The sequence below is a fragment of the Ailuropoda melanoleuca genome, chromosome 12 (genome assembly GCF_002007445.2).
Source record: "Ailuropoda melanoleuca isolate Jingjing chromosome 12, ASM200744v2, whole genome shotgun sequence".
Classification (NCBI taxonomy): Eukaryota; Metazoa; Chordata; class Mammalia; order Carnivora; family Ursidae; genus Ailuropoda; species Ailuropoda melanoleuca.
Window position 1 is genome coordinate 68,146,019 of NC_048229.1, and position 13,327 is coordinate 68,159,345.

General features: G+C 40.3%; 1 protein-coding gene across 1 annotated transcript in view; it reads left to right on the forward strand.

Annotated features, from left to right (window-relative positions):
• The window catches only part of HYDIN (HYDIN axonemal central pair apparatus protein), a 363,532-nt gene that overhangs the window by 55,999 nt on the left and 294,206 nt on the right, over positions 1-13,327 (forward strand). The window lies entirely within an intron of this gene.

The window sequence follows — 13,327 nt, forward strand, 5'->3', positions numbered from 1 at the left end:
GAGGGGTGGAGGGAGAGGGAAAGAGAATCCCAAGCAGGCTCCAGGCTCAGCGTGGAGCCCAACTCCAGGCTCCATCTCATGATCCTGAGACCACAACCTGAGCCAAAACCAGTAGGAGTTGGAGCCACCCAGGTGCCCCCGAATTTTGTTTTTTAACATTTCCTTCTCCCTGTATGGCCCATAGATGGCTGTTTGACTTTTCCCCTGCCTGTGTCTGGCCTGGTTCTGGTGAGGTTGTGGAATATAGGTAAAGTTCAGTGGGGTGGAGTCTGGAGCCGATGACCAAGAGAGAATTCTTGTGATGCTTTTGGTGCAAAATTGGTGGTTTATTAAAGCACAGGGACAGGACCTGTGGGCAGAAGGAGCTGTTGCCCCGGTTGTGAGGGGTGGCTGATTATACACCATGGGGTTGGGGGAGGTAAGGGAAAAGGGACATTGAGAAAGTACTTCCATGTTAAAGAAGACTTGCAGGATAATGGATATCTGGTTATTGTTAAGCCAAGGCTGTCCCTCCCTCTAATGAGGTGAAGACAGTTGGGAGTCTCCTGGAGGAATGTTACATTCCTCCTATCACAAGTCCTTGTCAATGGGCTTCAGGTTTAAAAGAAATTTTATTTTATTTACATTTTCTTCTGCCTCAGCTTCCCTCAATTTTATGGAGGGGATGGTAATTTTAGGGCTTCAGGAAACTGAATTATGGGTCTCTGGAAGTTAGGCTATTGATAAGAAAGCTTCTTGTAAGTCACTAGGACATGTGTAAACTGAGGGAGACTCAGGTCTTACAGGATTGTGATCTCTGTTAGTTAACTATTTGTTTTTCCTTTCCTTAGCTTTAGGGCAGCCAGGGTGCCTGAGGAATGTCATGTACATCCCATGGAGGGGGGTGGTTTGCAGGGTGTCAGTTTCTGCTTTGTCCTCAGCTTGCCTTCTGTTCCCTCACCAGTTCTACAGTTGGAACAGGTTTCTAGCACTTGACATTTTTCTGTGAGAAGCAGTTCTTTTTGTAATCTGATGCCTAAGAAAATTAGTTTTCACCACGCATCTTGTGATATTTTGATTTATAATACAAAATATGTATTTGGTCTTCACTATTTCTGGTACAGAGGTCCTAAAATCCTTGGAATTTCCCAAGTGAGGAAAGCAATAAAGTGGTCTTTTGTTATGGTGATGAGCTGGCTTTTGGACTCCAGGGAAGGGTGAGGACTCCAGCCCTGTGATTGATTTCAGGTCCCCCCCCTCACCTCTGGGGAGGGGAGGCTTAAGGGGAGGCTGGAGGTTGAATCAGTTTTTAATGGCCAGTGGTTTAACCAATCATGCCGATGTACTAAATCCTCCGTAAAAGTCCAAAAGGATAGGGTTTGGAGAGCTTCCAGATTGGCGAACATGTAGAGATTTGGGGAGAGTGGTACCCTTGGAGAGGGCATGGAAGTTCTGCACTCCTTCCCACTATCTTGTCCTCTGCATCTCTTCTATCTGGCTGCTCCTGAGTTATATCCTTTTTATAATAAACCAGTGAACTAGTAAGTAAAATGTTTCTCTGAGTTCTGAGAGTCACTCTAGTAAATTAATCTAACCTGAGAAGGGGATCTGATTTATCGCTAGTTGGTCAAAAGTATAGGTGACACTCTGGGCTTGTGACTAGCATCTGGTGGTAATGGGGGAGATAGTCTTGTTGGACTGAACCCTTAACCTGTGGAATCTGATGCTATCTCTGCGTAGATAGTGCCAGTATTGAGTCAAATTGTAGGACAGCCAGCTGGTATCCTGAGAGTTGCTTTTTGGTGTAGGGAATAGTCCCCCCTTTTCCCCCCACATTGGAATTGGTGACCAGAATAAAATACATCTTCATTTTCCTTTTCTTCAACATGGGTCAAACAAGAGGATTCTTTTCTGAAATTTGTCTCTTTTATCTGTATCAGATATAATAGGTCACACCTTCTGCAGAGACAGATTATTTTCAGGAAGTATTTCAAAGAGAAGAGAGCACAGGCCAGTGTGAAACCTATGAAATCTAAAGTAATCTAATTTAAAAGAGATCAAACAGATAGAAAACCAAGGAGCATAACAGCTTTAGAAACAGTAGCAAAACAGAAGATGAAGTAAGAGTGCAATGAGCGCTGGGTGTTACCCGCAAACAATGAATCATGGACACTACATCAAAAACTAATGATGTACTGTGTGGTGACTGACAGAACATAATAAAAAATAACTTAAAAATTGCTTTGAATTAAAGATATTTTAAATTAAAAAAATTAAAATTAGTCCTTTTATTCTGAGTTCCTGGAGAACCCCTCACTGACAGCAAAAGTCATGTTGCATTTGAGCATTTTCCCTAATTTTTTCTTTGGTATTTCCCTGCTAAAATGGTGTTTGGGGGTAAAGAAACATTTATTAACATTCCAGAGTATAATTGCTCTGTGCTCACTGTAGCAGTAGCAGAAACTGAAGACATGAACAGATTCATCGCTTTTTTTTTTTAACCAAACTTTCTGCTAATACTAAGAACAATTATATGCCAGATACTGTGCAAAGTTTGCACACATTATCTCATCTAATCCTTACAGTGAACACATGGGGTAAATGTGGTAGCTGGCTTCCACGATGGCTCCAGCGATCCTCCCTTCTTGGTATTCACATCCTTGTGTGGCTTCTCCCACTCTGAGTAGGCTGATCAGTGGGATGGGTAGATGTTGCATAAATGATGGTGTGTGACTTCTGGGTCACAGAGGACATTGCAGCCTCTCCCATGGTCTGATGACTGCTTGCTGTGCAGGTAGCCAGTCATCATGCCACAAGGACACTCAAGCAGTCCTATTGAGAGATCCATGAGGAGAAGAACAGGTCTCCCACCGAGAGTGGGGACTAATGAGGGAACGGAAGGCAAATTGAGGACAAGCAGAAGCTGGCATCCTGTGATCCCCCCCGCCATGTATGCAATGTTCCTCAGGCACTCCTGGCTGCCCTGAAGGACAAAGAATCAGTCCTTACTACCTACAGCCCATTGACAAGTCCTTGAAACAGGCATGGTGACATTCTTCTAGGAACTCAGCTGCCTCGATGTTAATACTTTGCTAAGGCCAAAAGGCAGTCCTAGCCTGACCCCCTCCCCTCCACTAAGATCCTGTAAGTCTACTTTAACGTATAAAAATTCCTTTGGAAACTTCCTTTATCTCTAACCCCCCAAGATACGTGTTGGCACTCATCCCCCAAGCACATGGCCCACCAATATACATCTGAAGGGTCTCATGACTAAGGGTTTATTAGACGGTAATAAATGACCCTTTCCCAACAGTAGCTAGCCCCCTTAAGGTCCTGGAGACCTTGCTCCCAAAATTCCTTAGAGACTTACGCTACCCCTAGCCCCCTCCCCACTCGAAGGTATAAAATAGGCCATTCCTCACAACCTCAGGGCAGTATCTCTTTCTGCCCACGGGTCCTGTCCCCATGCTTTAATAAACTACCATTTTGCACCAAAGACGTCTCAAGAATTCTTTCTCCGTCGTCGGCTCCGGAACTCACCCCACTGAACCTCACCTGTACTTCATCAGGAACCACCTTCCAAGTCATGTGAGCCAGCCATCTTGGAAGTGGATTTTTCCAGCCTCAGTCAAGCCTTCAGATGGTGCACCCCTCACTACCATCTTTGACTATAACCTGAGACCCTAAGCCAGAATCACCTAGACCAGCGTCTTTCAAATTCTTGAATCACAGAAACTGTGAGAAGTGAGTAATGTTTTGTGTTGTTTCTGACTACCAAGTTTTGGGGCAATTTGTTACCCAGTAATAGGTAGCTACTGTTACCTCCATTATACAGATGAGAAAACTAAGGCTTGGGAAGATTAAAACCCACGTCTGATGACTCCAAACCCTTTGGCCTTAATAAAAACAAAATACTTCCTTAAGTTTATTACTGCTGACAGTACCTTCTGAGAGGAAAAAAAAATTGTTTTTTCAAAATTATGGGAAAGCATTTTAAGTCTGTCAACCTATATTTTTAGTTAAATGTGTCAGAGGCATGTGGGCTACTGAAATGCACAGATAAGTATGAAATGTAGTGTTTGTGATGGAAGTTCTTTGAGATTTGTTTTTGTCTTACATGTTGCTCACTGGGTAGAAAAGATTTTAACTTGTTCTGAGATTTAACCTTGGAGCACATAGGCCAGTTTTTTGTTTGGCTTTGCAGCAAAGGAGGGACTTGGGGATGGAAGAAGAAGGCAGGAAATAAGTGTGAGGAAATAAATCTTTGAGATTTTTTGTATGANATAAGTGTGAGGAAATAAATCTTTGAGATTTTTTGGATGAAGGGAAAGCAAGAAGAGATGGATAGAGATGACAGATGGGGTGGAGTTCAAGTAATCATGATAGTTATTTACATGACACGTACATGTCCCCACGGTGTCTGGGGGCGTTCACTAATTTAATAATATATGTCATGACATTCTGCCTTACCAGGCAGCAACCCATTCTGCATTTGACCACTTTTAGACTCAGCTCCCTTATGAGTTCCTAGAGGTGAACAAAACTCAACTTTGTGCAGAAAATGAATTTTGTGTTTAAGAATATCTATCCTAAAACTTTTTTTTTTAAAGAATCCAGTGCTACAAATCAATAAGGCAGAGCTTTAATGCAAACCCCATCCTGCCCAGTCTCCCTCCTAAGTGTTAGCTGAGAATACATTTTCTTGTCTTTTCTCTGAAAGAAGATATTGTGACTTAACCTAGACTCTTTTCCATAGAAACACGGAAGGAACCCAAGGTTGACATTTAAATTAAGGGACACAAAACTAAAAGAGAGAAATAGTTCTTCTGAGAAACATTTCAGTCCTGTGAAAGTTCTCTTTTAATGAATGCAATTTAATATTAAATTAAATTCAAATATTAACTAAGCCTTTTTTCTTTGAATTCACACATAATCCCTGCATTCAAGCTCACATTCTGGAGATAGAGTCAGGTTTAGGAGTTTACAGAATATTCTGGACTAAAGGATTTTAGGCAGGGAAATGACATGACTGTATTTTCCCTTTCCCTGAAGTCACAGTGACTTCAGTGCAGAGTGTGGCTACGGAATTGTGGTGTTGTGAGGATGTGATGCTGGAGTCAGGGAGGTCAGTTAAGAGGGTTGTTCTGGTCAAGACATGAGGGTTACATTAACAAAGGAGGGCACAGGGATGAAAAGAAGGAGATGGATTTGTGAGATATTCTGGAGTTCGAGGCAGAATAATGTCGTGATCAAGCGTGTGGACTCTGGAGCCAGAGTGACTGGCTTTCCTCCCAGCTCTAGCCTTTACTAGTATGGAAACTGGGGCAGGTTACTTACCTTCTTTGTGCCTCTGGGGTTTTTAATCTGTGATTTGGGGAGAATAATAGTACCTACATCTAGTGGATAATGCTTGGAACACTGTCTGGTTTGTAGTAAGTGTTCAATAAACATTTAGTTATTAAATGACTGATTGGAGGAGAGACCAGTCATAGATGACACGTGAATTTGGGGTATGGGCAATTGTATGAATGGTGATTCCATTCACAGAGGAATTCAGGAGAGAGCAGGGCATGCTGGGAGGAATGCAGAAGAGAGGGGGCATGCTGGGTTTGAGGCGGCTGTGGACATCCAAGTGGAGACATCTTGTATGCAGTGGGGTCAATGGAGTGAAGCTCACAAGGGATCTGGGGAGGCATAAATCCTCTAGAATTGCAGGAGGGCATGGAATAGAAGGGAGACCTGGAATAGGCTGCCGAGGAGGGAGCTGACAAGGGCAACAGGATAGCAGGTGTACAGGGGCCAGCGGAAGCCAGACACTCTGAATTTGCAGTGACATGGTCTGGGCTGTTGTGTGGGGGTAGGAGAGAAGAGCAGCTGGACTGACTCGGGGTTGGGGTTTTACTGGCTGAGACAGCAAGACCTGGAATCAGGATGTTGACAGTACTGCTCAGAGACTGGGCCGGGGTTAACTGAGAGATGTAGGCTGCAGAGGTGGGAGTGAAGACGTGAGAAGGGGTGAGGGAGCAGAAGGAGTTGAGCGTGATTCTTGCACCCCTGGCTTGACAAAGTGATCCTGGAAGCCAAGATGATGAGAAATAGAGGAAGAGGAAGAACAAGGTGTGTGTGGGTGCGTGCGTGCCCACATGCGTGTGTGCATGCAAGCTGTACAGGGGAACAGAGGGTGGAAAGAGATATAATGGCTATTTAATTAAAATAGAACTCTAGGAGTTTGTGAAGTTAATTTTAAAAAACAAAAATTTATTCTTGGTGGAAACTGAAGATTTGGCGATACACCTAGCTGGTTCAGTAAATGCCCTAATAAAAGTGTTGTTACCCAGACCTCTTCAGTTAAAAAGTTATTTGGTTCAAAAAAAAAAAGGTTCTTTGGTTCATAGCCCCTTTTACCATATTTTTGACCTGAGGGCGGTCTTTAAAAGCAGGGTGTTAAGGTGACTGATGGATTACATGAGTCAAGGCATACCAGGGACATTAATGCATTTGGCCTATTTGCATGGATTCAGTTTTTTGTTAGATATTGGAACAGCAGGCTAGGTGATTGTCATTTTTAATAACACTCCTGAATATTGACTCCGTCTAATTTACTGGTCGATGGTTCATTAGAAATTCACAGGCATCCATTAAATACAAGGCACTATCCATTACAGTCTCTACCTCAAGGAGTCTATGGTCTATTAAGATCAGAATAAGTACACACATAACTGTAAAGTAGAAAGTTTTAGGTGTCATAAAAGAGAAAAAGTAAGATACTGGAAGGTCAGAGATGTTGAACAGTCACTTCCAGCTGGTAAGATCAGAAAGAAATTGCTTCGATAAGAAACTGGCATTTGAATCAGGAGGGGATCTGTACAGAGGTAAAGAAAGGACATTACAGTCAGAAGGAGCAGTGTAAGCAGATTTTTAGGGAAAAATACCTTAACCCTTGTAGTTAAGGAGCTGGAAAAGCGTGATCTAAGTACGTACGGCAGCCTGGAATTGTGGTAAGGTATTAGTGATCAAAACAGGAAAAAAACAAAACCGGAAAATGGTCAAGATTTTTAAAGTACTTAAGAAATCAGTTATAGAAAGACATCAGTTTTAGTAAAAAATACCTGAGTCATCAGATTTTACCTAGAAAACTGCTTTGTATTTTGGTTTGATAAAGAGAAAGTCACTGCATTTCTACTCTGTTGAAATAGAATGGTCAATTTAAGTTACAGCATAGCTTGTGAATACATCTTTTCTTTTCTTTAAAGATGTTATTTATTTACTTGAGAGAGAGAGCACAATCAAGGGGGGAGTGGAGGGAGAGGGAGAAGCAGACGCCTTGCTGAGCAGGGAGCGATCCCAGGACCCTGAGATCGTGACCTGGGCCCAAGGCAGGCACTTAACCAACTGAGCCACCCAGGCGCCCATAATTACATCTTTTCATACTTGGGGTACATCCACCAGCAAAAGATATTTATTCATCAAAGGATACGCACAGTTTCTAAAGAGTGCCAAAATGAAGTTACAGATTTATATGCTCCCTGTAGCATTTGAATGCCCACCTTTATAACATCCTCATCAATAATGAGTTTTACTTGTCTTTCTCGCTTTTTCTTGAAAAACTTTTAAAATACATTTTATTTTGACATAACTGTAGATTCACAGGAAGTTGCAAAGAAAGTACAGAGAGGTCTCATGTACCCTCGACCTCCTATTTCCCCCATGGTTACATCTTATAGAACTATAGCATAATATCAAAATAAGAAAATTGTTATTGGCACAATGTATATGTATAGTTCTGTGTGAATTTATCACATGTGTGGATTTATATAACTTCCACCACAATCAATATTATTAGGTTCAGTAATAGCCCTAGAAATTGAACTCATGACAAGTGAAAAACTTACTATTAGAAAATTTTCTCTTATTTACCCCACCTCTGTAAGCCTTAAGATTTTGCCTGTCATCTTATTTCTTTGTGTCTATTTTATCACCACAAACATTCCCTCACCACCATCCCTAACCCCTGGCAATGACTCCTTTGTTCTTCATCTTTGTAATTTTGTTATTTGAGGCTATTAGATAAATGGAATCCCACAGTATGCAACCTTTTGGGATTATTTTGGGATTATTGTCTTTTTCCACTTCTTTTTTCCCTGAGATCCATCCGAGTTGTGTTCTCAATAGTCTGTTCCTTTTTATTGCCGAGTGATATTCTGTGGTACCCTGTACCNAATTGAACTCATGACAAGTGAAAAACTTACTATTAGAAAATTTTCTCTTATTTACCCCACCTCTGTAAGCCTTAAGATTTTGCCTGTCATCTTATTTCTTTGTGTCTATTTTATCACCACAAACATTCCCTCACCACCATCCCTAACCCCTGGCAATGACTCCTTTGTTCTTCATCTTTGTAATTTTGTTATTTGAGGCTATTAGATAAATGGAATCCCACAGTATGCAACCTTTTGGGATTATTTTGGGATTATTGTCTTTTTCCACTTCTTTTTTCCCTGAGATCCATCCGAGTTGTGTTCTCAATAGTCTGTTCCTTTTTATTGCCGAGTGATATTCTGTGGTACCCTGTACCACTGTTCGGTTCACTGTTCCCCTGCTGAGGGACGTTTGGGTTGTGAAAGCTGCTGCTATGAGTAATCATGCACAGGACTTTGTATGTATTGATATTTTTAATTATGAAAATTTAAAAACATGGACAAAAGTGGAGAGAATAATGTAATCTTCAATGGTTGTCAATATTCTCCCATTCTTATTTCTTCTATCCTCCTCCCTCGCACACCTGCATTCATATTCCCCACACACATTTTTTCCTGGAGTATTATACTTTCCCTTTACCTGTAAATGCTAAATATCTCTAACAGGTAAGATCTCTTTTAAAAAATCATACCTGCAGTACCATTATCCTACCAAAGAACCAATAATTATTTTGTATCATCTATTATTCATTTATTTGAATCATGATCCAAACAACGTGCACCCTTGCATTTGGTTGGTTTAGAACTCTTTTAATATTATAACTGTCCCCCCCCACAACTCTCTGATGCTATTTATTAGTTGAATAAAGTAGGTCATTTTCCTATAACGTTTCCCACATTCTTGATTTGACTTAATTGTATTCCTCCAGAATATGCTTGTTCCTCCTTTCCCTGTGTCCCTGCAGGCTGGCTGACAGGTCTGGAGGTGTAATTAGGTTTTTCTTCATCGTGTTCCGTAGCTGGTGCTGTGTACTGCATCATGTGCACATGGTGTGTATGGTTTGCACACGTGTAACGTTCAGATTGGCTTAGAGGGCTCCGGTGTTGTTAGCCTGATTGAGCCATTATAGAGTTCTTCAGCAACGTTTTTCCTACTGGTTTTAGCATTGACGATCTTTTGTTTCATTAGGGGCTGCATAATGGTCATTATTTTTCTGTTGTTTCTTCTGAGCTTATTAGCTGGAATTCCTTTATGAAGAATCGTTTTCCTTCCTTAACTATTTGGTTAACTTGCGATGCAATTTGTACCAAAAAAGTGCACGATAAATGGTTGATTCTTCCCTTTTATTATTTCCAAAATAATTAGTTTGGTGCTGTCGCAACTTCCAAAGGGGACCAATGATTTTTTAGTATCATTTGAACTTAAATTTTTAGAGACTTATCCGTTGCAGACTTAAAAAAAATATATTCAAATTGTCCTGTCTTTGGTGAATGGGAACTCCTCCTGAGTCCTTTAGATACAACACCAGTGGCCTTTGATAATGTCATTGTTTTATAGTAAAATAGAATGTTCCAAGTTCGTCTTATACATTTCGTGCCTCAGACCTCAAATTACCCATTTCTCCAAGGAGCTGTGGTTCTTTTTAGTGGGAAATGGAATTTAGAGGCCACAACATGTCCTTGACTGTTATCGCTTACTGGGCCTTCATTGGTTCTGGGCTCTTTCAGGAGGTAGGTTATTTAAAAGGTGAAAATAATCATGAGCTTACACTGATTTTCAATTTAAATGTAAGATTATAGGGTTTCTTAATATAAGAACTTCTTTGGTTTTATTTTTTCTTAAGCTGAATTGCTTGGTTCCTAACAATATTGCTTTATCTGCTTGTTTTAAAAATATTACCAGGACGCCTCACTGGCTCAGTCAGTAGACCATGCAAACTCTTGATCTTGGGATTGTGAGTTCAAGCCCCATGTTGGGCCTAGAACAAAAAAAGTATGTTATCACTAATATTATGACTAACAATAAGACTACTATTTAACAAAGACAGTCAAAATACTGTGTTTTAAGGTCATTAGGAGTAATTGTTTTCTCTTTGTGTTAATGACAACAGCCTGATATCCAGCAGGGATCATTTCTTTCAGTTGGTTTTCAGTTTCTAAGAATTGATTTTTTAGGGGCATCTGGATGGCTGAGTCGGTTGAGCGACTGACTCTTGGTTTTGGCTCAGGTCATGACCTCAGGGTTGTGAGATCGAATTTGGTGTTGGACTCCTTGCTCAGCATGGAGTGTGCTTGGGATTCTCTTTCTCCTTCTGCCGCTTCCACTTGTCTGTGCTCTCTCTCTCAAATAAATAAATAAATCTTAAAAAAAAAAAGAGTTGATTTTTTTAACTGTTTCAAAATGTGTTTTTAGCAACTTTATTGAGATAAAACTCGCATACCATACAATTCACCCTTAAGTTATATATATAATTCAGCAGTTTTTTCTGTATTTACAAATATGTGCAATCATCACCACAGTGAATTTTAGAATATTTTCTTCTTAGTAAGATATCCCATACCTTTTAGCCATCACCCCGTGCCCCAAACCTTCGTTTCTTCCAGCCCTAGGCAACCACTAATTTATTCTTTCTCTCTAGAGATTTCCCCATTCTGGACACTTCATATGCATAGACTCCTACAACACGTGGTCTTTTGTAACTGGCTTATTTTACTGAGTGGAATGTTTTTGAGGTACTTGCATGCCTCTGTGATCCAAGGGGCTACTGCAGCCTCACCCCCTGGGTTCTGGGATTTTCACAAAGGTACCTTGTCTATGGATAGTTTCTAGTTGGTCTTTTTGTGAGAGAGACGGAAGGTGGCAATCCCTATCCCACCATATTGGTGACATCACTTCCCATATTACAATAGTATTGTGACAATTATATGCATTACAGTTGATTTATTATTTGCCTTTCTCTGTTTAGTATGTTTTCTTTGCTATTTCTAAAATTTCTTTTGGTATTTAAGAAGGTTTACTTTTAAAAAGGTTTTAGTGTATAAATGACTACATTAGTAATTTATTGCTGTATAATAGATGACCCAGAAATTAGTAGCTTAAAACAGTTTCTATGGGTCAGGAATCTAGGTGTGGCTTATTAGTTGGGTGCCTCCTCCTCAGTGTCTGTTATGCATCTCTAGGCAAGCTGTGGGCTGGGACTGTAGTCATCTAAAGTCTCAAATGGGGCTGGCAAATCTGCCTTTAAGCTCATTCACAGGGTTGTTGGCAGGCCTCAGAAGACCCACTTCCAAGATCACTCATATCATTGCTAACAGGCTTGGTCCCTCACCATATGGGCCTCTCTCTAAGCTTTCTGAGTGTCCTCACAATGTGGCAGCTAATGATCAGAGAGAGCCACATAGTACCCCAAATGGAACCAAGGCTCTTTATAACTAATCTCAGAAGTGACATCCATCATTTGTGCTATGTTATATTTGTTAGACTACCTAAGGACGGCCCACACTCAAGGGCACGGTATTACACAAATACGTGGGTACTTGGAAACAGGTGTCATTTACTGCCATTGTAGGGGCTTTCTATCATAATTCCCATAAGCTCCTTTATTCCATCTGGTTAAATAATTTGACTCCTACCTATTACTTACACAACTGTTAATGATCTTATTTTACTTTTGACTGTATTTCTATTTTTTACTTTTCTTTTAAAATTTCATTCTTTCAACTTTGTCAGAAAATATGTTTAAATTCTATTTTCTCCACATGTCTTCAACTTCAGTATTAAAATTGGCTCTACAGTTAAATACATGAGATGTTCCTTGTCATTCCTTTTGTTTCCCCTAGTCACCTATTGGTTGGCTGATGCCCATCCTCTTGCAGATTCCTTAGGGAGGGAACTTGTTTACAATTTTACCTGACCTTTTACATGTTCAAAACTCCTTTTCTGTAGCTTCGGTAATTGCAGGAGAGCTTGACAGTATATAAAATCCTTGGCTCATAATTTTTAAAGTTTTTGGAAAATATTGCCCTCCATTTTCCCATTTCATAGGTTCCTTTTTCAAGGTCCAATGACATCTAATTCTCTTGCCCCTGTAAGTTATTTTACCGTTTTGCCTGGAGGCTCTGAGGGTTTTAAAAATTTCTCTAAGTGTCTAATAGTTGTCCTAAGATATGACTCAGAGTTGACCATCTGGGTCTGTTTTCATGGGCATCTACCAGTCCCTTTTCATTATGTTTTCTTTTATTTCTGGAAATTTTTTTTTTATTGGATGATAGTTTTAAATATTAGTTCCACTCCAATACTTTATTTTTCTTCTTCATGGGCTCCAGTTAGAGTGTGTTGGATCTTCTTTTTGACTGTCTGCTATTTCAACCATTTGTTCTCTGATTTTTTTCTGCCTTTTTTAACATTTCATATTCGTTTCCTTGGGTGTTTTACTGCTTTAGTGTGGTGTACCTTATTACATTTTCATTCAGGTCTATTTTTCTTTATGTACCTCTTTCCTCACTGTTTTGGTCTGGTAATGACTTATTGTCTTGTGAGCCTTTTAATGACTTTTATGTGTTTTTTTTTTTAATTTGACATTGTATCAAGCATTTTTAGTATTTGTTTGTTTGTGATTTTTGGACACAGGGTTGGATAAACTAGCCCGCTTTCACTGAAAACAGAAATCCCCACTTGGGGTGCCTGGGTGGCTCAGGGCGTGATCCCAGGGTCCTGGGATCGAGCTCTGCATCGGGCTCCCTGCTCTTCTGGGAGCCTGCTTCTTCTTCTCCCATTCCCCCTGCTTGTGTTCCCTCTCTCGCTGGCTGTCTCTCTCTCTGTCAAACAAATAAATATAATCTTAAAAAAAAAAAAGAAATCCCCACTTAGTCATAAATGGGCCTCCACAGTTGGAAGTGTCCTACTAAAAGGCATAAGGAAGGGTATGTAGAGGGGAGATGTCCTATCTCTTTGATTTAGAGATATGGGGTGGCTGTTTAATGACTTATTTATGACTATAAACTTCAAAAATTCTCTAGAAACTTCCTCTTATCTTATCTCATGCTACTTTTTTAGTTTCTCCCCAGCTTGAAGGCCTGAAGCCTTTTGTTTTTTTCTGTTTGGAGGGTGTCACGGGAGAGACTCATCTAACAAGTATGAAGTAGCAAAC